Genomic DNA, 23,408 nt, shown 5'->3' with positions numbered 1-23,408 from the left:
TACAGGCATGAGCCACTGCTCCCAGCCAATACATTGGAATTTTACATAATGTAGTAATTGTTAAATATCCATATTATATTTCCCCACCACTACCAGATCCTTGTTTCACTTCTATATAATATTTTTGGTGTGCCAGTTCTCTTTAATCTTCCCTAGGAATTATGTACCCACATAATTAAAAAAGTATAAATAACAGTATAAGCATCATTAGTATAAGCATCATAGTCCTAATTTTTCATGGACCATAGCAGAAGGAAACAATCAAAAGTTGTCTTTTTATTCACAATATTTCGATGTTCATACTATAAAAGAAGTTTATATTAATTTAGTATGATGGGTAGTCAAATCATTATTGGTTTTTTTGGTTGTTGTTGTTTGTTTGTTTGTTTGATTTTGCTATGATGCTCAGCTGAACAGTTTGGAGACTGCTGGCCCACAGATAGTCTGACCCACATTCACATTAAAGTAAGCTCATGACAGTTCACCCTTTAGAAAACAAACTATTTGCTATGAATTAAAAGACAATTCCCAGTTTATAGGATAATAAATCAGATGTTAATTGGATAAAAGTCACTACCAATAAAGCAAACCAGTATATCAGCCAGAACTGCTGAATGTAATCTAAGCAGACAGCGGTTCAGTGTAACCACCATGAACACCAGTCAATGGTAGACCACGAGTGCCTAAGGTACGCCGTCTATTCAGCCAGTTACATGTGGTTGCTCTGTGAAGAAGAACTTGACAACTCATCCTGGCTTCCGTAGCTGACTTCCCCAAGGTGCCTGCCGGCCCAGTTGTTGATCCCATGATATGCAGTAAGTGAGAAAACCAGCTCGTAAATGCAGACACAGATCTCACACTCTCTGGGACATCCCTTCTCTGATTCAAGACCAGAAGCTCAGTCTCACGGGTGGAGTGCCAGCCAAATGAAGTGCTCAGACTACAGGTGTGTCTTTTTATTTTGATAAGTGTGATTCATTGTTTAAACAAATTTTGAATTTCAATTCCATCCAGTAGAACAATCACTCTCCTTCAGCTACAAGCCCCAGCACTAATTATAGGCTTATATTCACAGCCTTACTCATCGTCTTTACCTGCTTGGCCCTGAAGGCATTTGAATTAGTAAGTCCTATGACTAATCTGTAAACTACAGGAGGGCAGGGATTATGCCTATTTCATTCACTACTGTGTATTTGACACCTCCCAGAATGCCTTTTATATTGTAGGCTATCATTAATGTTTGATGAAACAAAGAATGTATAAATCAGTGAATGGTAGCTTTGTATTCAGAATTTCAAAGTGACCAGCAGAAGGGAGGTAAAATTTGTACCTGAAAATGTCTACCCTGATAATCTTTATATCCCTTAAAAATGATCATTACTTGTTCCCATTAGCTATGACAAATGAATGCAAATTAAGGCAGGCTATCTGAACTGGCTATGCTACCAAAGTATAAATGTCAGTTTCTGATTTCTGGAGGTAAATGTGATCAAAAAAACCATTTTTGTGGGTGCACTCATCGTATAAGATATTGCTCCAAAAGACAAACAACATATAGATGAACTGGCACCTGTCATATCCTTTTTAATAACAATCTGTCTGAGAGAGAAAAAAAATGGAAAAAGGGAATTCTTAATTGCTGAGATAAACAAAGCTAAGAAAAAAAAAAATCATTGGTACAAAATCTGACAGTCTTATTTACGACTGGCTCCAGGATAGAGTGTGAAACCAAAAGAGGTATTGCTATCAACTTTTATTTGTAATAGTCTAGCCATGAATTTTTTGGCACCTACCTCAATGGCTTCTAAACAGGCAAACGGAGGCAACAAAACACTTGCATCTGATCCTTTATGCTCTTTAGAAACCTATTGTTTAAAAACATAGAATGATTCTTCATCTCATGGTGTATATGATCTAGAAATTTCATCTGCAAAATTGAGAAAACATATGCTGCCAGGGAAGTACAAAATGATTGCCTCTTTCTAATACCTGAGGTAGTAGCATGATAATAACTGTGTAAGACAACTTCTCCTTCTCTCAAAATAATTATGGCTCTCTAGAATTCAGCATCTGTTGCTACCAGATGTTACTGTCAAACAGGTAAGCAATGGGTCTGAGCATCGCACAAACCTGGCCCGCTTCCAAGAGTCTTTGTCTGAATACCTCAGCAGAAGCAGGTGGCTTTCTTGAGTCCAAGATTTTAAATACCATACCGCACTAATCCAGTTCCGTAAAGAGGAAACGGTTTTCTCTAATGATGAATTGAATCTGTTCAGGTTCAAGCCACTACTTTGGTGCTACTGATAGACATTTTTATAACTATGTTTTAAGTGGAAGGAACAAAATCTCTAACATTTAATATCACTACTAAAAGAAGGAAAATAATTATAAACCAAAAGTGTGTCATGAATTTTCCTCAAATATATGACATCCTGCTGTCATGGCAACTAACCAAAGGGTTTTGTATAAATAAGAAGAAAATATTATTTCTTAGAAAAAAATATAGCTAATGTTTTAGCTAGACTGTGGTAGGTTAGTTACACAACGTTGTATCTGATGTCTTCACATCAACATCTTGATTAGGAGATGTGAGTTTTAATAAAGTGTTTAATACAATTAGGTGCAATTCCCAAGATTTGAGAATGTTTTTCCTTTTTGATGTTAAAATAGCCCTCAGTTTATGAAATGATGAATTGATCATAGTTTCATTTTTCTTATTTTAGTAAATTAAAAGTTGACAATCGCAAACATATTTTGTCAATTTAAATGTAAAATATCTATGCTTAACTAAACATTTTAAAACAGGTTTATCCAATTTATAATAGGCACAATGATAAAATAAAAATATCTAACCAAGGAGGTGAAAGATGTCTACGATGAGAACTACAAAACACTGCTGAAAGAAATCACAGATGACACACAAGAAAAGGAAAAACACTGTGTGCTCATGCATAGGAAAAATCAATATCATTAAAATGCTCATACTGCCCAAAGCAATCTATAGATTCAATGTTATTCCTATCAAACTAGAAACATCATTTTTCATAGAATTAGAAAAACATTTTCTAACATTCATATGGAACCAAAAAAGAGCCTGAATAGTCAAAGCAATCCTAAGTAAAAACAAACCAAAAGCCAGATGTATCACATTACCTGACTTCAAACTATTCTCTAAGGCTACAGCAAACAAAACAGAATGGTACTGGTACAAAAAGAGACACATAGACCAATGGAACCAAATACAGAACCCATAAATAAAACTGTACACTTATGGTCATCTGATCTTTGACAGAGTCAATAAAATAAGCAACGGGGAAAGGACTCCCTATTTAATAAATGGTGCTGAGATAGCTGTCTAGCCATATGCAGAAGAATGAAAGTGGACCCCTACCTTTCATCATATCCAAAAACTAACTAACTAAGATGGATTAGAGATTTAAATGTAAGACCCTAAACTATAAGAATCCTTGCAGAAAACCCAGGAAATACCACTGTGGACATGGGCCTTGGGAAACAATTTATGACCAAGTACTCCAAAGTAACTGCATCAAAAACAAAAATTGAGAAAATTGACCTAATGAAACTAAAGAGCTTTTGCACAGCAAAAGAAACTACCAACAGAGTAAACAGACAACCTACCTAACTGAAGAAAATAGTCACAAATTATGCATCCCACAAAGACCTAATATCCAGAGTCTATAAAGAACTTTCAACAGCAAAAAAAAAATAACCCCATTAAAAAATAGGCAAAAAATGAACAGACACTTCTCAAAATAAGACATACAAGCAGAGAACAAAAATGTTTAAAAAATCAAATTACTAATCACCAGAGAAATGCAGATCAAAACCACAATGAGATAGCATTTCATACCAGTCAGAATGGCTATTATTATTATTATTTTATTATTATTATTACCATTATTATTATTTTGAGACAGAGTTTTGCTCTTGTTGGCCAGGCTGGAGTGCAATGGCCCAGTCTTGGCTCACTGCCACTACCGTCTCCCGGGTTCAAGCGATTCTACTGTCTGAGCCTCCCACGTAGCTGGGATTACAGGCGCCTGTCACTATGCCTGGCTAATTTTTGTATTTTTAGTAGAGATGAGGTTTCACCATGTTGGTCAGGCTTGTCTTGAACTCCTGACCTCAGGCAATCCACCTGCCTCGGCCTCCCAAAGTGCTGGGATTACAGGTGTTAGCCACCACGCCTGGCCCAAAATGGGTATTATTAAAAAGTCAAGAAACAACAGATGCTGATAAGGCTGCAGAGAAAAGTGAATGTTTATACACTGTTGGTGGGAATATAAATTAGTTTAGCCACTGTGGAAAGCAGTTTGAAGATTTCTCAAAGAACATAAAACAGAACTATCATTCAACCCAGTAATCCCATTACTGAGTATATACCCCCCCCAAAAAATAAACTGTTCTACCAAAAAGACATATGCACTCACATGTTCACTGCAGCACTATTCACAATAGCAAAGACTTACAATCAACCTAGGTGCCCATCCATGGTAGACTGGATGAAGAAAATGTGGTACATAATATGTCATGGAATACTACACAGCCACAAAAAAGAACAAAACCATGTTCTGTGTAGCAACTTGGATGCAGCCAGAGGCCATTATCATAAGTGAATTAATCTAGGAACAGAAAAACAAATACTGCATGTTCTCACTTATAAGTGAGAGCTAAATACTGGGTATGGATGGATGTAAAGATGGCAACAATAGACACTGGGGACTACTAGAAAGGGGAGCAAAGGAGGACAGCAGGATTTGAAAAACTACCTATTGGGTACTCTGCATACTACCTGGGTGACGGGTACTCCAAATTTCAGCATCATGCAATATACCTATGTAACAAACCTGCATGTGTATCCCTTGAATCTGAAATAAATTTGAAATTATTTTTTAAAAATCATGTTTGCTTTTCTTAACTACAGAATTACTTCAAAAGATCTTAGTTGAGTTTTCATAAAAGAAGAGACAGACAAAATCAGTGCTTTTACCCAGAAAGATTTGCACAAATGCAAAAAATTTGGGGACTATATTAAAATCTAGCCATTTACATCGTATGCATTTTTTTCATTAAAATAACTGATCCATTTCAGACCTTGAGAGAAGAGTATGTACCTGCATGATGTTATTAAATTGTAATTTAATTAAATTTAGTTTAAAAAAAAAGCTACCTTCTGTTTTGCAAAAAGAGACAAGTTAAACCAGCAATTTCACACATGGAAGGCAAAATAGTCAAGTAATTGGTTTTCCTATCACTATTTTGTCAAGTAATTACAGGGGAAAACATATACACACCATGAAGTAAAATAGGAACTTTCAGCCTCTTTCACTATTTTTCTTCTTAGTTCATGTGATTGAAGCCATTCATTTTTCACAATCTAGTTCGTCTAGCACACTGTTAATAATATGTTCTATGCCCTACTTTGTGAAGCAAGATAAAAATAATGTTCTATGAATTTCATTTCATCTCTGATTTATCCACAATTTTTAATGCATTCTCTACTATAATTATTTTAGCTTGCCAGTTAGTTATTAGTAGTCCCACCAGAGGGCAGACAGGGGAAAACTCAGACTATAAAACTCAAATAAGCACAATACTGATATTTACTCATTTTTCTATAAAAGCTGTGAAAATGGGGGCACTGTGCATATTTGATGGTTATTTCAAATCATTTTCCATTGTCTTCCACAGTCCTTCTCTTTTCTCTGGGTAGACCAGAGACTCACTTTGTGATCTAATATTTACCTAAAATAAATTTTGACGGAATTGAATTTATTTTGTATGAAGAAGATCATGTAAGAGTTAACAGACACACATGAGCCAAATTTAAAATTCAAGAAAATTTACAATAATAGGCCAATAGGGGGACTTCAGCTGATGAGATTTTTTACTATTCTGTAAGAATCACGAATCTTACTTATTACCAAATGCAGTATGTGTCACATTTTCTACAGTAAGAATTCTGACAAAGGTGGAAACTGAGAATTACATCAATCTAATTTGTGTGCTACAAAAACATGGAAAACAATTTCCACATCCACAGGAGTCAGTCAGTACTTGATTCTAGCTATATGTCCGAAATGATAAAGAAAAGGTTTATTAATATTTGTCCAAAGAGAGAGTACATTTCAAACAACTTCTGAATTATTTGAAGTGGTAGGAAGAATTGTTTTAGAATATCTTCTATTAAAAACTTTAAATAGTTCAATTATTATAAGGAACAGTAAATCGTTATTGCCAAAGTAATAATTTTGTGTAAAATTAGTAGGGAGCATTTATTTTTGCAATAGCAATAATTCAGGTAAAAAAATACACAGAAGTATCAAGACAGTAATACAAAATTTAATGCTTAGGTAATCAGCAAATCAGCCAAGAACAAAGTAAGTCCCTTGGTTCAGCACTACTTCTAAACAGCTTTATCTTTAAGCCCAAATTCATAAATCTAGGCTTAAGAAAGGTCAAATGAAAGAAGAAAAAAATACATTTTCTTTCCAATAAGTTTCATCCATTGCTCGTCAAGCCAAAAGAAATATAGAAAACCAATTCTGTTAATTCTGAAGGCAACCTGTTCAACGTCCTTAACACAGATATATGTTTGTGGGTTTATGTTTATTGAGTGCTACTGCTATGTAGGTCACTGGGAAATAGAAATTTGTCTACATCTAATTGGAAGAAGAAGAGCAACTTACAAAATTAAAAATTCAGAGAGCTAAAGGAAGTGATACCAAGCCAATGGGCACTGCAGATAAAAGGTCTAGAGGAGGTGACTGAACATTGATCCACGTGAGTCATCAAAACATGGTACTCACTAGGGAAATTTTGCCACCATCTAAATGAAGAATAGGGGGACTAAGGAAAATTACCCTGCCTATTAGCAAATGCTAGGACAGCCCCACCCCCCCCGCAAATCCTTCTCTATCCAGGGATGAGATTAAATATTTAAAATTTAATAAGTGTGAAAAAGTAACACATCAAATCAAAGAAAGAGGAACATGGTGGTGAATAAAGAAATGGACTGTTTTTGATTAAAAAAGAAAAAAGACTTGTTACTAGGAAGTAAAGGAGAATTTTGAAACTTGTATTGAAAACATACAAGATTCCAAAGTCTCTTTGAAATGCTGTAATCTTGTATGAGATGAAGAAGCAACAGGCTGAGATTCAAAGAATGGTTGTCTAAATGAGTCAAAATTACAAGAAATCTGAAAACACAATGGCAAAATCAAAATCAACATTGGAGGTGTTAAACACAAGAACTGGCACAGGAGGAAAATAAAATCAGGGATTTAGAAAATAAACCTGAAGAGCTGCCCAAAAATATGAAGGAAAAAAATGACGGAGATAAGTAACACACAAAATTCTGTATATAGCATGATACTGCATGTGGGGAATAAATTTAGTGAGAACAAACATAGGAAATATTCAAAGGTGCTAAAAGTGGCCATCTCTGGATTATGCAATCATAAGAAAGTTTCACTCTTTCTGTATATTTTCTCAATATAAAGTGTTTTACACTTTAGACTGCATTACTTTTGTAATCAGAAGAAAAAATAAACACAAAACTCCACTTGACTCCTATATTTTTCGGAATAACCACTGATGAACGGGCTTTTTCTATAATAATCAATTCCTATTTTCCAATCAATCTTAATTTGGAGACTTTGTAAAGCTGATATATTTAAATTATGAGAATGAAATAATTAACCTAAGCATGCCCAATGGCTTTTTCTATTTCTCCATTTTAACTCTGCAAACTTTAAAATTCCATGAAGCTGGAATTTATAATTAATTCTAGCTTATAATATTAAGGCGTGCTGACTGATTCTTGATTTACATCATTCAAGGACAGTGTTTTATAGCCGTCTTTAGTAACTCAAGAGGAAATGAAACAGAATAATCTTACAAAAATCGCCCCAACGTCGAATATTTTTATTATTCTTTTAAATTATTTCAAGCTCTTTTAAAAAGCCCTCATTTATGATTCTGCTCAATTTCTCCTAATGGAAATTTAAAATAACTTCCTTTCGTTCAATTTTTCATGAAGATAGAAAAACATCAATATTGTTTCTACAATAATGTATTGCATACAGCAAGCCAGCATGGTGAAGTGAAGGGAACACTAGTTTTGAGGTTAAATATACTGTATTCAAATCCTAGGTCCATTATTTATGACTATATGTCATTGGGTAAGGAGGTAACCATTTCTGCAGCTTCCACATCATTAAAGAAAAGGAAACTTGACAATACATTTATTCCCCAAATCCTTGTAGAGTGTCTTCCATGTGCCAGGCTATGTTTGGTTTACAGTGATTTTAGAATTCAATGAATTATTTTCCATAAAGTGTATTTACCCATTTTAAAATTGCCTGTCTTATTCTATGCTAGCTTCTCTACAAAGGTGACTTTTAAATGTGATGCTAGTTTAATTGTCTTTTTTTTTTTTTTTTTGGCTAACATTGACAATTAGATTACTGGCACTTTCAATATTTAAATTATATTGAGATGCCAAACAAGTTGTTCTGTTGTTGTCAACTGCTGATAGCTGGTATAGAGGAGAGTTAGCAGTTTTGCACTAGCCTCTTTTCAGAAGTGACACAAAGCATCTCCATTTAAAATTTTTCAGAGGACAGAACTGGCTTTCAGAATCAAAGGGAATAGTCATTACTTTGTCTAGCATATATCATTGCAATTTATCTTTGCATGAATTAACAATGCTGAATATTTAGGTGCACTAAAATGTGGAGAAATATATTGTGAACGAACTGCAAGATGGACACTATTGGGTACTATGCATATGACTGTGTGTGTGTGTGTGTGTGTGTGTGTGTGTGTGTGTATGAACATGTGCATAATTATTCAGTTCTTGTCATAAACCTTCATGGCAAGTATTACAATTTGTGAATGAAGAGGTTGAAGTGAGTACCTTGCCCAAAGTCAAATAATATATTGTGGTGATGTCAAGCATCAGAATTTTGTAGTCAAATACCACATGCTCCAAGGCCAATATTATTTCCCCTAGAAGGAAGAATAAAATTATCCAATTTAAATATATATTTTAAAACAAACACTTTTCAATATCTACATGATCATGCATTATTTAAAAAGCTACAATGTGACAGAAAAGTACAAAAATATCCTACAGCATAAATGAAAAGATATACTAATGACAGGTATTCATATCCCTCTTCAAATAGAGTTTGACAAGTTAAAATACATTTCAAATAGCCAAAATCATGTAAGAATCAAATATTAATGGAAGATTTATCATCCTTATAGAACGAAATGAAGACTCAGTCATAGAACCAACTTGTCTCTATAAAATACTGAATGAGATAGAACTGCAAATGTTACCTGACATAGGGTGCAGTTCAATAAATCTAGGAGAAATCATTTAAACTATGTTTTTAAAAAAGAAATGTGGCAATAGAGGATGGTTGGGAATAGGATGGGCTGTAGATGCAGATTCATGGGTTTAAATCTGAGTCCTGCTCTTTAGGAGCTTCAAGCAAATTACTTCACGGACTTGTACCTAGGTTTTCTCATTTGTAAAATGAAGATAATTTTACTACTTCATAAGGTTGTTGAGAGGGTTAAGATAAAATCTATAGTAACATACATAGTAAGATCTCAGTAAATGTTAAAAGTCAGGGTAGTATGTCTATAGATGAGCAAAAGCACATTTGAAAATAAAACATAATTGCTTCAAAGGTTCCACATAATTAGAAATGACATTAATCTAAAGCATCTTAAATTTAACAATGACATTTGCCATCTTGTTTAACTCACTTTAGAAAAGTTCTCAGACTTAGATGCACAAATGAAAAATGGTTAAATTTATTCAATGAGGAGAAGAATCGTAGGAGATTAAATACATTGCCACAGCTACAAAACATCATTTTTCAAACATGTACTGAGAGCTTAAAATGTATCATCCATTGTGCTGGGCATGAGGTCGAGGTTAGTTTAAGAATGATTAAGACTTCTGGAGCTCCTAAACTAATCCTGAAGACAAGAATGCAAACACCTATGGTGTTTTTCATTGACGCTATACTTTTACATCTTCAGAGAAAACTGTGACATATAAGTGTTCTGTGAGGGATGCTGAAGATTCTCCTGGCCTTCTAAATTACATCTTCATCCACTCCGCCAGTGCTTAAAATACCTTGATCATTTGAATAAAAAGGTGAAGTCCCCTGTTACATAATAAACATTATCTGAAAGCAGAACACCTTAAGCCATTAAACATTTAGCTGAAAATTCGTTTGTTTGGTAAGGCTCTGAGAATCCAGAGAAGAAAGAAACTAGAATAAATACTCTCAACATTGTAGTCTCACATCAATCTGTATAAGTATGCCTTCTACCCAATCCAAACTGATATCCTCTAAACACTATGGCAGCTTTGCTGTACTTTCTTATGAAATGTATAGATTTCTACATTGTAATACGTATTTAAATTTCTTTAGCAAAGTTCATATTGGATATCCCAGTCAAGCTTTGCTACTGATGCTTTTACTTCTAGTTCATGGAATCATCTGGCCCTCTACTCTCTCTATTTGAAAACTCCTGTCTTCACCTTCCCTATGACCATGTAGACTACATATTCATGACTTGAATTTATCTCTTGCTTCAGTTTGTATTTCTACTTCACCTGGCTGACAGACCTCCAGCCTAGACTGCAACAGTGGTCCCCATAACTGGCATCTAAACTTGACCTGTTGAGAACTGCTGAAAAAAAAAGAGCTATGGACATTCTCAGGTTGATAATACATTTTGTAGCATGGGTTCTCGAGAAGCAAGGAGAAGAAAGAGTTATTAGGGAGGTGACTTTCTGTACCTAAAGCAGACTTTGACTGAGCTAACAACAGGAAGAGATGTGCTGAACACACTCCCCATAGCTTAGTAGTGATTCCCTCCTTGAAAAGAAATCTGGTGTACATCCATATCGACCATATTACATGTTTACAGAGTCCTTTATCCTCCATGATATTTTGAAATCCTTCTACAATCCCATAGTCAATTAAAACCCCACTGAAGTTATTTTTTTAAATTATCCACTCTGTGAAAACCTATCTGCCCCATAATTCCTTGCCCCCTTTCTGCCCCATCTTAAGTGACTTACTGCCCAGAGAAAGGGTAAGATATCAGACAGGATCATGCTCAACTTGTGTCACCACACCTATATATGTATTTACTCAACATCTTCCCTCTGTTTTCTTCTGCAAAAACACTTCAATAACTGTCCATTGACTTTTCCATGAAGTCCAAACCTCATTACGCGCTGGCATTCCCTTTTGTAGCGAGGACCCTGTCTATCTCGACATTCTCCGTTATGTCACTCCCTTTATTAAACTCATGCCCCAGTCAAACGTAATGTTTTAGTTCACAGCAATCACTTGCTCTTGCACTTCCCCCCACGGTATGTATTTTTCACTTTGTGTTGAACACTCTTTACCTGCCTTCTTTGCTTAGTTAATCCCAAACTATTATTTTTTGGATCTCAGTCCATTGAAACAACTAACCTTGACCCCTCAAGGTGGTGTTACGTGTCCCTTTTATCTGCATCTATTGCACACTGTCTTGCCTTTATCATGTACTTAGCACACTATGGTGTGTTGCATAATTGTCATTCCCAGAAGACTATAAGCTCTCTGAGGACAGGGACATGATCTCATGCATATAGTACATTTTCTAGTCCCACCTGAATACCTGATATCTAATGGGTACTCAGTGTTTATTTAAATGGATGGTTACCATTAAAACTTACATCTATTACTGAGGTCCAGAACTGATTTAGGTACATGGAATGCAGCATTTAATTTCATCTTCACAAATATCCTACCATATGTCCACAATTATCTCTCAGAAACTAGGCACAGAGGGCTTTAGTCAAGTGCCTAAAGTTCTAATACAGATGACAGACAGAGCTAAGATTCAAAGCCAGGTTTGCCTGACTGAATTTAAATCCCTTTGTTTATCTGTATTATCTCCTCTGCAGACTATAAGCCCCTCAGAGACAGGCTCCTGTCCAATCTACTCATTTCATTTAATTCAATCCTTTTTTTATGCATTACCCTACTGCCTTACCACCCAATTAGCCCTATATAAATATTAGTTGACTGAATGATAAGTTGTCAAATTTTTATCAGTTGTTACCCCTTTGTTAGAGTTTCGTGTTTTGCTTTTGACCCAACTACAAAGAGCATGAAAATAATTTGCAATGCATAATTTTTTTAAGAAATGCTTTTTACTGTAGAAAAATAAAAGTTGAAGACTAATGCAATCTTCAAATATAAGAAGAAATATAATTTGATGATAAGCACCTACTCTTTGTTTCAACTGAAGATAGGGTTAGAATAATGAATTTAAATTATAGAAAGAATGAGCTAGGTTAGAAGTTGAACAAAATTATCTGAATATGGATAATAAACTATAAGAAGATGATACTAAGGGAAGATATATGAATCATCATCTATGTAGCATTTCAGAATAATGTTGATTGAGAACTATCTATTTGAACAGCAGAGACATAGGAAATAAATTACCTCTTCGAGGCTTAGAAATGTATTTTCCCTTATTCTTATATGATAATAATGACTTTTGCAATTCTAAGAAAGATAAAATTGTATGTACAAAGAGAAAATAATATTTCCACATTACAAATTACCAAGTAGAAAGGAAACCAAAATTCTTTTTTTCAATGAATCACTTTTTCAGGTGTATATATCCAATGCCACATTTTATTTTTTTATGATTTCCAGAACAAGGATGTATTTAAAAGGGAAAGAGAAGCAGTAATTCTCAAGAAAACGAATAAATCTGTGGGTAATATCATGGTTTATGTCTTCCAAATATTTAATCAAAGTATTTGCTTAAAAAAATCTAATTTCCACCTGGAGATTTTTCAAACAGAATATTCCTGAGTGTCAGAGGGTAAGAGTTCTATTTGTGTTTAATATATCATTGGACAGAAAAATTCAAAGAAAGAAAAATATTTCACTTCTTTCAAGAAAATATATTTAAAATACATAATTTTTGCAACTCTTGAAAAGATATTTGTAAAATAAACGAAAACAGAAATAAAACCTTCATTATTATTTATATATACATATTTTAAAAGGCTGAAATTTTTTTTCTAGCTCTTTAGTACAATTCACCTGCCCATGTACCACAGATCTAAAAGCAAACTACCAATAGCAGTATATATTCACAATATCTTATCTGTATTTCATACATTCAAAAATATTTTGTAGCTGGGCATGGTGATGTGAGCCTATAGTCTCAGCTATTCGGGAGGATCAGTTGAGCCTAGGAGCTTGAGTTCAGCCTGAATAATATAGAGAGATACCATCTCTAAAACAATAATAATAATAAATACTCTGTAAAGCAAAGCCATTTTTCGTAAGTTTGCAGTAAACTCATTTGGTGGCAAAAATCTCATTGTTACTGACATTAATCTTAAGGTGTCCCATCCAGGGACAAATGATTAGGAAAACAAATATTAATAGTTTATTACTTGTACTACCCCAAACCCTGTTGAGGTGTTATGAATTATATTACTAGAAGACGTTAATCTAAAAAAAAAAATCCAAAACGTGAATGTCAGCATACCTGCCACCCCAGGAGTTTTGGATAAGAAGTTGTGGATCTTTACCTCTAGGAGATTGCCTATGACTTATATTAATTCTTCTCAGCACTGATTCAACTGCTCAGTAAGTTTTCTCAGTCTACATATCTCTGTATTCAGTCTTCTAGAACAGTCAAAGTGATAATCTGCTTCATTCTCTTTTTTGACTTTTTGAACCTCAGTCTTCTCTTGGATTTACTTTCCTTTCTTGCATTTCTCATTCCATCCTCTGCTTTGAAACTCCTTTCACTATCTCCATCCAATTTGAAGTCCTCTAGGTCTGGTCCCTCACCCCCGCCCCATGGCCAGCCTTTGAAGAGAGAGAAAAAATATTTTCTAATGGAGGGAAATTAATAAAGTGGTAAAACGTTCTTTTGGAAGATGGTGTTTGACATTATTATTATCAGGAGATTTAAAAATTGGGTCAATCTCAGCCAAGTGTGGTGGCTCAAGCCTGTAATCCCAGCAGTTTGGGAGGCCGAGGCAGGTGGATCATCTGAGGTCAGGAGTTCAAGACCAGCCTGGGTAACCTGGTGAAACCCAGTCTCTATTAAAAATACAAAAAAAAAAAAAAAAAAAAAAAAAAAACACCTTAGCTGGGCATGGTGGCGGGTGCCTGTAATCCCAGCTACCCGGGAGTCTGAGGCAGCAGAATCACTTGAACCTGAGAGGTAGCAGTGAGCTGAGGTTGAGCCATTGCACTCTAGCCTGGGCAACAGAGGGAGACTCTGCCTCAAAAAAAAAAAAAAAAAAGGGTAAATCTCTTGTCATATTAATTCCACTTGCAGAAATGTAATCTAAAAAATATCTGAATTTGAAATATATTTTATGTACAAGATTATTTATAGAAATATTATTTATAAGGTTAAAAAAGTGGTGATAATTTGCATGCACAAAAATAAGGATGGGTTAAATAAATTAAGGCATGTCACTTTATAGTATAGCATGCAGCCATTATAAATAATTACTAAGAATAAGTAAAAACATAATTAGAAATAATGTGTTATGAAATTCTAATGATATAAAGTTAGGTTAAAAAAACTGGTTAAAATAATACATGTGGGTGGGTGAAACATTTAAAAAAATTATACATCCTTGTGCAAAGGGAACATATCAATCAATGTGCTAATTATGGTAAAACTAATGAAGATAACTTTTTTTTCTATATTTATGCACTTTTCAATTTTTCAATAGTGGGAGATTATTATTGTGTAATGAGAAATATTTTCCTTTAGTATAAAAGAAAGGGACAAGCTTAAGACTACTAAATTTTATAATACAGATATTTAGTACTACTTGTCATCTTGTAAGGGGTCAGTTTCAACAAATTCCATCATTAAGTTCCCAGAACAAAAGTTTAATTGGGGGTTTATCAAGGGAATTCTATAACACAGACATGTATTTTTGCCCACAAATGATGTATGTACTTCTTTTTTCCCAAAAGAATATTAGCTTGCCAAGAGTTATTTTTAAAACCAAAGCCTTATTTGATGAATCATTTCAAATAAATATCATAATTTTTATTGACTTATGGAAACACAAGGTCACTGTGACCTCTTAACTGCCAAAGATGGTAATCACACTAGACTCTTTAGAAAGTAGAAATCTGCTAAATAGTGTTGCCCTACCTCAATCAAGCCTTCAATTGGTAGCAGATTTTAAAGTATGAGGTCATTTTTGAAGAACACCCTCATTACTGTGAAAATCCCATTTAGCATCTTCAGAAAGAAAAAAAAAAAGAGCTGGATTTTGATTTTTCTCTTCAGGCATGCTTATAAAAATTTGCATCACAATGTCTGCAATATTAAATGGCTTAAAGAGGAACAAATACATCGTTTTCTCTGACCCTAACATTGGCCTCCTGGTCTCCTAATCATTCCTTCAACCTATACCTGGGACAACTTACCTGCTACCTACAGTCTCAGTGCCACTTTAACCTGTCCTTCTTGGAGAAAGTTGAAAGCACTGGAATAGTTGAGCATTATCCATTTTATTGAGAGATGTCCAATGGCCATTTAAGCTAGACACAGTGACACCAAATATCCATGAGACAGTGATAAACTGCTTTAGAGCTTCCAGCCTCCCTCAAGTCAACTCTAAACTCTTGGCCCCACAACCTGACTTATGTCCTGTCTCAGCTTTAGTGTACGTGTTTTCCCAGCCTTCTTTCTCCTCTTACACTGCAATGATGTCTCCTTCATCATTGGCTCCTTCAGAAACCAGAAGCATTGGCCCCTCAGATACCCTGCCTTACTATCTCACCTTATCTTCCCTCTCTACACCCTAACGAGTAGGTTCACAATGGTTGCCAAACTAAAAGAGTTGCTTTTTTAGTCACATAAACTTTTGCCCATATTCCTATTCCTTCTCCCCATAACACTTGAACTTCGGGTCTGCATATAATTTACATTAGTCTTCTATGTCAAGGTTCTGATTCTGATATTTAACATGATGCTATAATGAGCTTCTCCAGGCTTATTCTTGATATTTTTCTCTAGAACTGATGTACTGTTTGGTTCCTAAAATTCTGCTCTCAGAACAACTTCCAATTTTCCTGGTGCTTTTTACTTAAAGACATACTTATTTTATTGATCTCACATTTCTTATCAAGACACCTAGCTATCTCTGACGTTAGTTTTATCTATCCTCCAGTTACTATTCATAGGATCTTCCAGGATCACCTGCTCTGTTCTGAAAGGTAGTATTATCTCCAGGATCTGCACTTTATTTCTATGGGCCTCTTGTTACAATTTGACTTTAGGTTTTGAGATCAACATCTTTCTTTTTGACTAAATTTTTTTCCTCGGTAACTTTTAATCACTTTATTTGACTAACTTGGTTGTGTTTATTAAAAATCTTCATATGCCAGCAAAAAATCCTACTATAAGCTTTATAGTGTTGGTTATTTACACATTCTTACCCTACAAATCTGTGTTTATATGTTTTTGTGTGCATATCATTTTTTGAGAGAAGCCTAGGGATATTAGCAAAGGAAATACAAAGATTTTTTTTATTACCGTATGAAGAAATACATGCCCTCGTTCATCTTCCCAACACAATGAACTATCAACTTTCTTGGCAAGTATATTAAATGATTTTGAAATAAACCCCTCACAGGTAATGATGATGCTCTATTAGAATTCTTCACATTGACCGAGAATTAATTCATTCCTCCCAGTGGAGAAATCTGTACTCTAGAACACTTACAGGGATTTTACACATAAACGTTTAAACTGTTGAGGGATATTATTTTTGAACAAAACATTATTTGCATTAGTAGCAGACAGGAGCTATCTATTTGTTAATAAAGAGCTATAGGCAACATAAGGAAACTTTTACTCTATATCTCTGATAATAAAAGTAAAAAAGGGCAAAACTTACTCATCAATTAATGTAAGATGTTACGTTTTCACTCTATGTGGATATATTTTATATCTTATAATTTGAACTATAATATATTTGTATAATTATTACTTTAGTTAAATTGATTTATGCTTTATTATTCTGATAAAATTTAAAGGCATTTTAAAAAATCAGTTATCTTGGAGCCAAGACAAAGAAGGTAGACAGGTATTCATGGTCTCACATAGAGTGGCAATGGTGGGAGAATGTTTAAGAAAAGTGATGATAGTCTTGAATTTTAAGTTATTCCCTGCTCAGTACCATCATACTTTATCTCCTTTACTTAATGTTCCACCCTCACCCCTAGTCTTCAATAGAGCTTTATTAACTATTAAAAATGGAGACAGCATCTGTACTCTGCTGTATTTTTTACTCAGCCTGTCTTTTAATGCTATATATTGAGAAAAAAATAATATTTAGGTGTAAGGGTTATTTGAGAATTACAGATTAGGCACACAAAATACCTGGTACATAGGATCAATACATTGCAGCTGTTTCCATTTTTAAGCTACAAAACAGTCATGAAAAAGGACCCCCCCAAAAAAGCTGAATAGCTGATGGCACTCATGATGAAGTAAATGTATGGATTATGTCAACACACTTTCAGGAGATACAATAGAAAAGTGCACAAATAACTCTGCAGTTGGAAAACAAAAGTTGCAGATACAGGTTAAGCTTTGGCTACAAGTTACCTTGAAGCTATTTGTCCGAAATCATTCCTCAAGGGAACTCATTTTCTTTACTGATATCTCACATGGCACTTGAGCACATATTACAAGATACGATGAGAAGAAACCAAACCAGAATAAAAGAGGCAAATAAACTGTGAATGTAGACAAGCCATGCACACATGGAAGACATAGTCACTGCAAATGTGTGTGTGTGAACAGGTAGATCCAAACTTAATTGTGTATATAACTATAGAAACACCCAGAAAACCACTAGTCACAGGCCAGATAGATGATTATCTGGGGAATTAGTAATTTGCATTATGTGCTTAAAGATGATGCCAACTAGTTGCTTGATTTGAGGGAAACGTTTTAATCTTTCTTATGTTCAGTTACATCATCTCAGAGTAAAAACATTCAAAATCAACACACAAAATCATTTGGCATTTCTATATACTAACCACAAGCAATTAAAAAATTAAGAAAATAATTCCACTGACAGTAGCATCAACTAGAATAAAATACTTAGAAATAAACTTAACCAAAGAGATGAAATAGCTGTTCAAGGAAAACTGTAAAACACTGATAAAAGAAATGGAAAAGACACAAATAAATGGAAAGATATAGCATGTACATGAACTAGAAGAATTAATATTGTTGAAATGTCCATACTACCCGAAGTGATTGACAGATTCAATACAATCCCTATCAAAATTCCAATGGCATTTGTCACAGAAATAGAAAAAAACAATCCTAAATTTGTATGGAACCATAAAAGACAGTGAATAGCCAAAGTAATCTTGATAAAACAAAACAGTGCTGGAGGTTTTACATGTCCTGATTTCAAACTATATTACAAAGCTACAGTAATCAAAATAGTGTGGCACTAAAATAAAAACAGACATATATACCAGTGAAACAGAATAGAACCCACAAATAGACACATACATGTGTCAAATTAGATGGCTTAAAGAGAAACAAATACATAATTATATCTGACCCTCTCATTGGCCTCCTAGTGTTCAACTAATTTGATAAGGGTGCCAAGAATACACAATAGAGAAAAGATAGTTTCTTCAATATATGGTATTGGGAACGTTGAATATCTACAGGCAAAAGAATTGACATTGGACCCTTGTCTTACACCACGTACCAAAGTCAACTCAAAGTGGATTAAAAACTTCAAGGTAAGAACTGAAATCATAAACTCCTAGAAGAAAACATAAGGAAAAGTTCTGTGGCACTGGTCTTGACAAAGACTTTTTGGATATGACACCAAAAGCATAGGCAACAAAAGCAAAAATAAACAAGTGGGACCACATAAAACTAAAAAAGTTTCTTCATAGCAAGGAAACAATCAACAAAATGAAAAGGCAACCCACAGAATGGGAAAAAAATGTATTTGTAAACCTTATATCTGATATCTGATAAGAAGTTAATATCCAAAATTTATAAGAAGATATAATATACAAAAGTTATAAAGGACTTATACAACCCAATATGAGACAACAAACAATGTGATTTTAAAAATGGGGAAGAGAGCTTAATAGACATTTCTCCAAAAAAGACATAAAAACGGCCAACAAGTATATGAAAACGTACACAACATCGCTAATCACTAAGAAAATGCAAATGCTATCTACAATAAGAAATCACCTCACAGCTGATAGGATAGTTATTATCATTAAGACAAGAGACAAGGTTGGCAAGGATGTAGAGAAAAGTACACTATTGCTGGGAATGTAAATTGGTACAATCAGTACAGAAAACAGTACAGAAGTTCCTCAAAAAGTTAAAAAAGGACTACTATATGATCTAACAATTCTCATTCTGGGAATACATTCAAAGAAAATAAAATTAGTATCTCAGAGGGATATCTGTACTTTCACATTCAGTGCAGCATTACTCACAGTAGCCAAGATATGGGAAAAAACTAAATGTCTGTCAACAGATGAATGGATAAAGGAAATGTAAGATATATACATATACACGTGTATAGATATACAATGAAATATTATTCAGCCTTAAAAAGAAGGAAATCCTGCCATTTGTAATAACATATCTTAATGTGCAATCTATGCTAAGTGAAATAACTCAAACACAGGCAGTTTACACTTTTATGTAGACTCCACCAAGTCAAATTCATAAAAGCAGAGTGTAGAATGGCCATTGCCAAGGACTGGACAGGGGTGGGGAATGGGGAGATGTTGGTCAAAGACTACAAAGTTTCTAGTTATAAGATTAATGAGCTCCAGGGATCTATTGTACACCATGGTGACTAATGTACACCACAGTGACTACAGTTAATAATGTACTGTTTACTTGTAATTTTATAAGAAGCAGATTTTAAGTGTTCTCACCACACACATTCACACAAAATGGTAACTATAGGTAGTAATCGATGTGTTAATTAATTTGACTTTGGTGGCAGGATATAGTGGCTCATGCCTGTAATCTCAGCAATTTGGGAAGCTAAGACAGGAAGATCACTTGAAGCCAGTAATTCAACCAGTCTGGCAAATATGACAAAACCCTGTCTCTACTAAAAATATTAAAAACATTAGCCAGGCATAGGGGCGCACACCTGTAGTCCCAGCTACTCCAGGGGCTGAGACAGGAGAATCGCTTGAATCTGGGAGGCAGGGGTTGCAAGGAGACAACATCCTGCCCCTGCACTCTAGCCTGGGTGACAGAATGAGACTCTGTCTCAAAAAAAAAAAAAAAAAAATTGGTAATTAGTACACAATCTATACATAGCTCAAATCATCATGTGGTACATCTTGAATATATACATTTTTTGTGAGTTAAATATTTTAAATAAAAATAAAATTTAATAAATTTAAAAATCAAAGTAAAAATATTGGATTTGATGGCATTTACAGTCTCTTCTAGCTCTAACATCCTCTGATCCTATGAATCTATATAAATCATAAAGAATCTGAAATGAAAAGAATGCACTGGAGCCTTGTAACACTTCCCTTTGTTAAATTCACTCATATCTAAATCTTGATATTGAAAATACATTTCTCCTTGTATTCCCTTATATCTACTGCACAATTTTCAAATGAACTGAAACAATACAGCAGGACATTTTTCCAATCTTCTGTGCAATGATGAGAATACAGAACAAAATCAAATAAATGAAATCTCAGCAGGCCATAGGATTGCCTACTAAAAATACAAAAGAGAAAAAAGGGTAAATTGAAGAAATGATACTAATCAAATGGTCCTTTGTTCTTTGAAGTAGCTAATCTTTAATTATTGAAAATTTAATCATTTATTCCAAGTGTTGAAAAATTAGACAACCATGCTCTTCAAATATGTAAGAATTTAAAAACCTTTACCTTACATTTTTCTTTCTAAAGAAAGATTGAAATTAATTTTAATCTCAAGCACTTTCTTCACAATTAAAAATGCTTTAAATAAAATATAGTTAACAGCATTAATTTTCTAAACTATTATCCAAGATGCTCCTGTATTTATATTTTGCCTTCCAATAACACTGTAATTCTTCCAGGAGAGAAATCTTGACAACCTTCTATATTACTTAGCCAAGAGATGATAACATTCATAGATGTGTACACTTCATACAAAACATATTTCTATTTATGTGTATTGTATAATTATAAATGGAAATATACTGAACAGTAAAGGAAAACTCATAAAAGTATACATAATTGAAATCAATGAACTATAAATACACTATACCACATCTATTATTAACATTTTGTGTTTTTATTTCCATCATTTTATATCACGTGTCTTTCATAATATTTATTCATTTATTTATGTTGAGACAGGGCCTTGCTATGTTGCCCAGGCTGGTCTCAAACTCCTGAGCTCAAGCCATGCTCCTGCCTCAGTATCCTGAGTAGTTGGGAATATAGGCACTCACCCCCATGCCCAGCTATTAATAATATTTATTTTATATTGAAAACAGTATGAACAGTAAATAGTGTTAACTGAAATTATTAAATTTAAGTATAGTCAGCATAAATATAATAATGTAAAGAGTACTTACTAGTAATATTTCCAGATAAGAGGTCACAAAATATATAATTAAGATGATAGTTTAACTGAAAGAAAAGCTGGGGACATTTCTTCCTCTTCAGATTCTATTAATACTATGGTCAACATCATAATTGGAAAAAGTCTGCCCTTGGCATGTCTGCAGGAGCCCTCCTATGACCCAAGTAAACATAGTTTATGATGCCCAAAGGTGTCCCATGTCAGTCCTGAAAGTAAATATTTCTGCTATTCATAGACTTGCTATGTAAAGTTCATGAATCTTTGGAAATTACCACAGGGACACCTTATGGGAGAGGAACAGATTCCCAAAGCAGTTCAAACTCATCCAAGGTACCACAGGCTGGGATACAATCTATGACCTAAACTAAAAGGCTTCACTTTGGGGGGTGGTGGGGGATAATGAAGAGAAATGATAAACATTTATTGTATTTACCTTATTCTGAATGACATGTCATGATGTCTGGGGATCTGTTTATTACATGAGCACTCCTGTGAATGGTGTCCCAGAGAAGTGGCAAACAGACTAACATTTCTTGAGATTTACTTCAAAGGAGGCCAAGCTCAAAGCAATGGCCCTGGTTCCTCAGGGTGATTTCAGCAGATTCTCCTAAGTATCCTCTTTCTTTACCCCTCAGACCCATATTAACTGAATATTAATATATTCTACAGTAGATACTCATAACATTTACCATGATGCTTTAACAAGACCAACAACTCACATTCAATTTTTAGAATGTTAGTAAACATTCTAAAAAAAAAAAGGTAGCTTGAACAAGTTGAATGCCCTTGGGAAAAATACTTAATCCCTTTGGGTTTTGATAAATCTGGACTATCTTTGAGATTTCTGTTGCAAATATTTATGTGTTTACCTGTCAATCTCAGGAAACTTCATTAATTGTTAATTTATGTATTAAATACGTTCTCTTTGATGAATTGCTCAGCATAACAGTGGGAAAAAAAGTTTTGAGTTTTTTTGTTTTGTTTTGCTTTTTTTGGTGACAATAAAGCTCTCCATTATCATATATAATTCTTACATCTTTTCTCAGAAAATAAGTTACATTTGTTCATTTGAAATATACATATTTTCCTTTAATATATCTTGGAACTAAGATTGAATTTTAAAAATGGAATTGTTCGGTTACTTTTGCAATGCCAGTTTGATAGGCTGATAAAGTTAACAAGATAGCTCTAAATCAGTGAAATTGCCAATACTGTGTGCAGTGAGTGAGACAGCTCAGCTGATCCCAGAACCAATAAAAGAAGTTATGTCTGCTTTAAAATGTACCTTTTCCCTTATACCTCTATCAAATTAAAGCCCATATTCTGCATAATCAGAATTTATTAGATCTAATGCTTTTTTTCCTAAGTCAATCGCCTCTTTTATCTGTTCTTCCCATCTCCAATTCCACTTTTCTAGTCTCACTTGAATCCACTCCAATGAGGCTTTTGCCCTCCCTACTCCCCAGAAACTATTCTTGTTGCAATCACCAATTACTCCTCCCATACACATACATTCACTTTGCTAAATCCAATAGTCAATTGCCAGATCTCATTGTTTTATGTATAGCAAGGCCATTTTGACAAAGTTCAACACTACATACTCCTAGAATTCCAAATTTTGGCTGTTTTGGATTTCCTCTAAATTCAGGAGTATTGCCTTCCAATTT

The 23,408-nt window shown here is 34.1% G+C and overlaps 1 protein-coding gene and 1 long non-coding RNA gene across 2 annotated transcripts in view; both read right to left on the bottom strand.

Annotated features, from left to right (window-relative positions):
- Positions 1 to 23,408, bottom strand: part of NAALADL2 (N-acetylated alpha-linked acidic dipeptidase like 2) — a 959,155-nt gene that overhangs the window by 670,760 nt on the left and 264,987 nt on the right. The window lies entirely within an intron of this gene.
- LOC131380970 (uncharacterized) overlaps positions 1 to 23,408 on the bottom strand; it is a 62,516-nt gene that overhangs the window by 37,664 nt on the left and 1,444 nt on the right. The window contains exon 2 of the long non-coding RNA XR_009209331.1: positions 1,794 to 1,865. This is a non-coding gene — a long non-coding RNA (uncharacterized LOC131380970). The remainder of the gene's footprint in view (positions 1 to 1,793; positions 1,866 to 23,408) is intronic.

This window comes from Hylobates moloch, unplaced genomic scaffold, assembly GCF_009828535.3.
Source record: "Hylobates moloch isolate HMO894 unplaced genomic scaffold, HMol_V3 SCAFFOLD_13, whole genome shotgun sequence".
NCBI lineage: Eukaryota > Metazoa > Chordata > Mammalia > Primates > Hylobatidae > Hylobates > Hylobates moloch.
The sequence above is the reverse complement of the archived record's forward strand: the minus strand, read 5'-3'. Positions and strand labels throughout refer to the sequence as shown.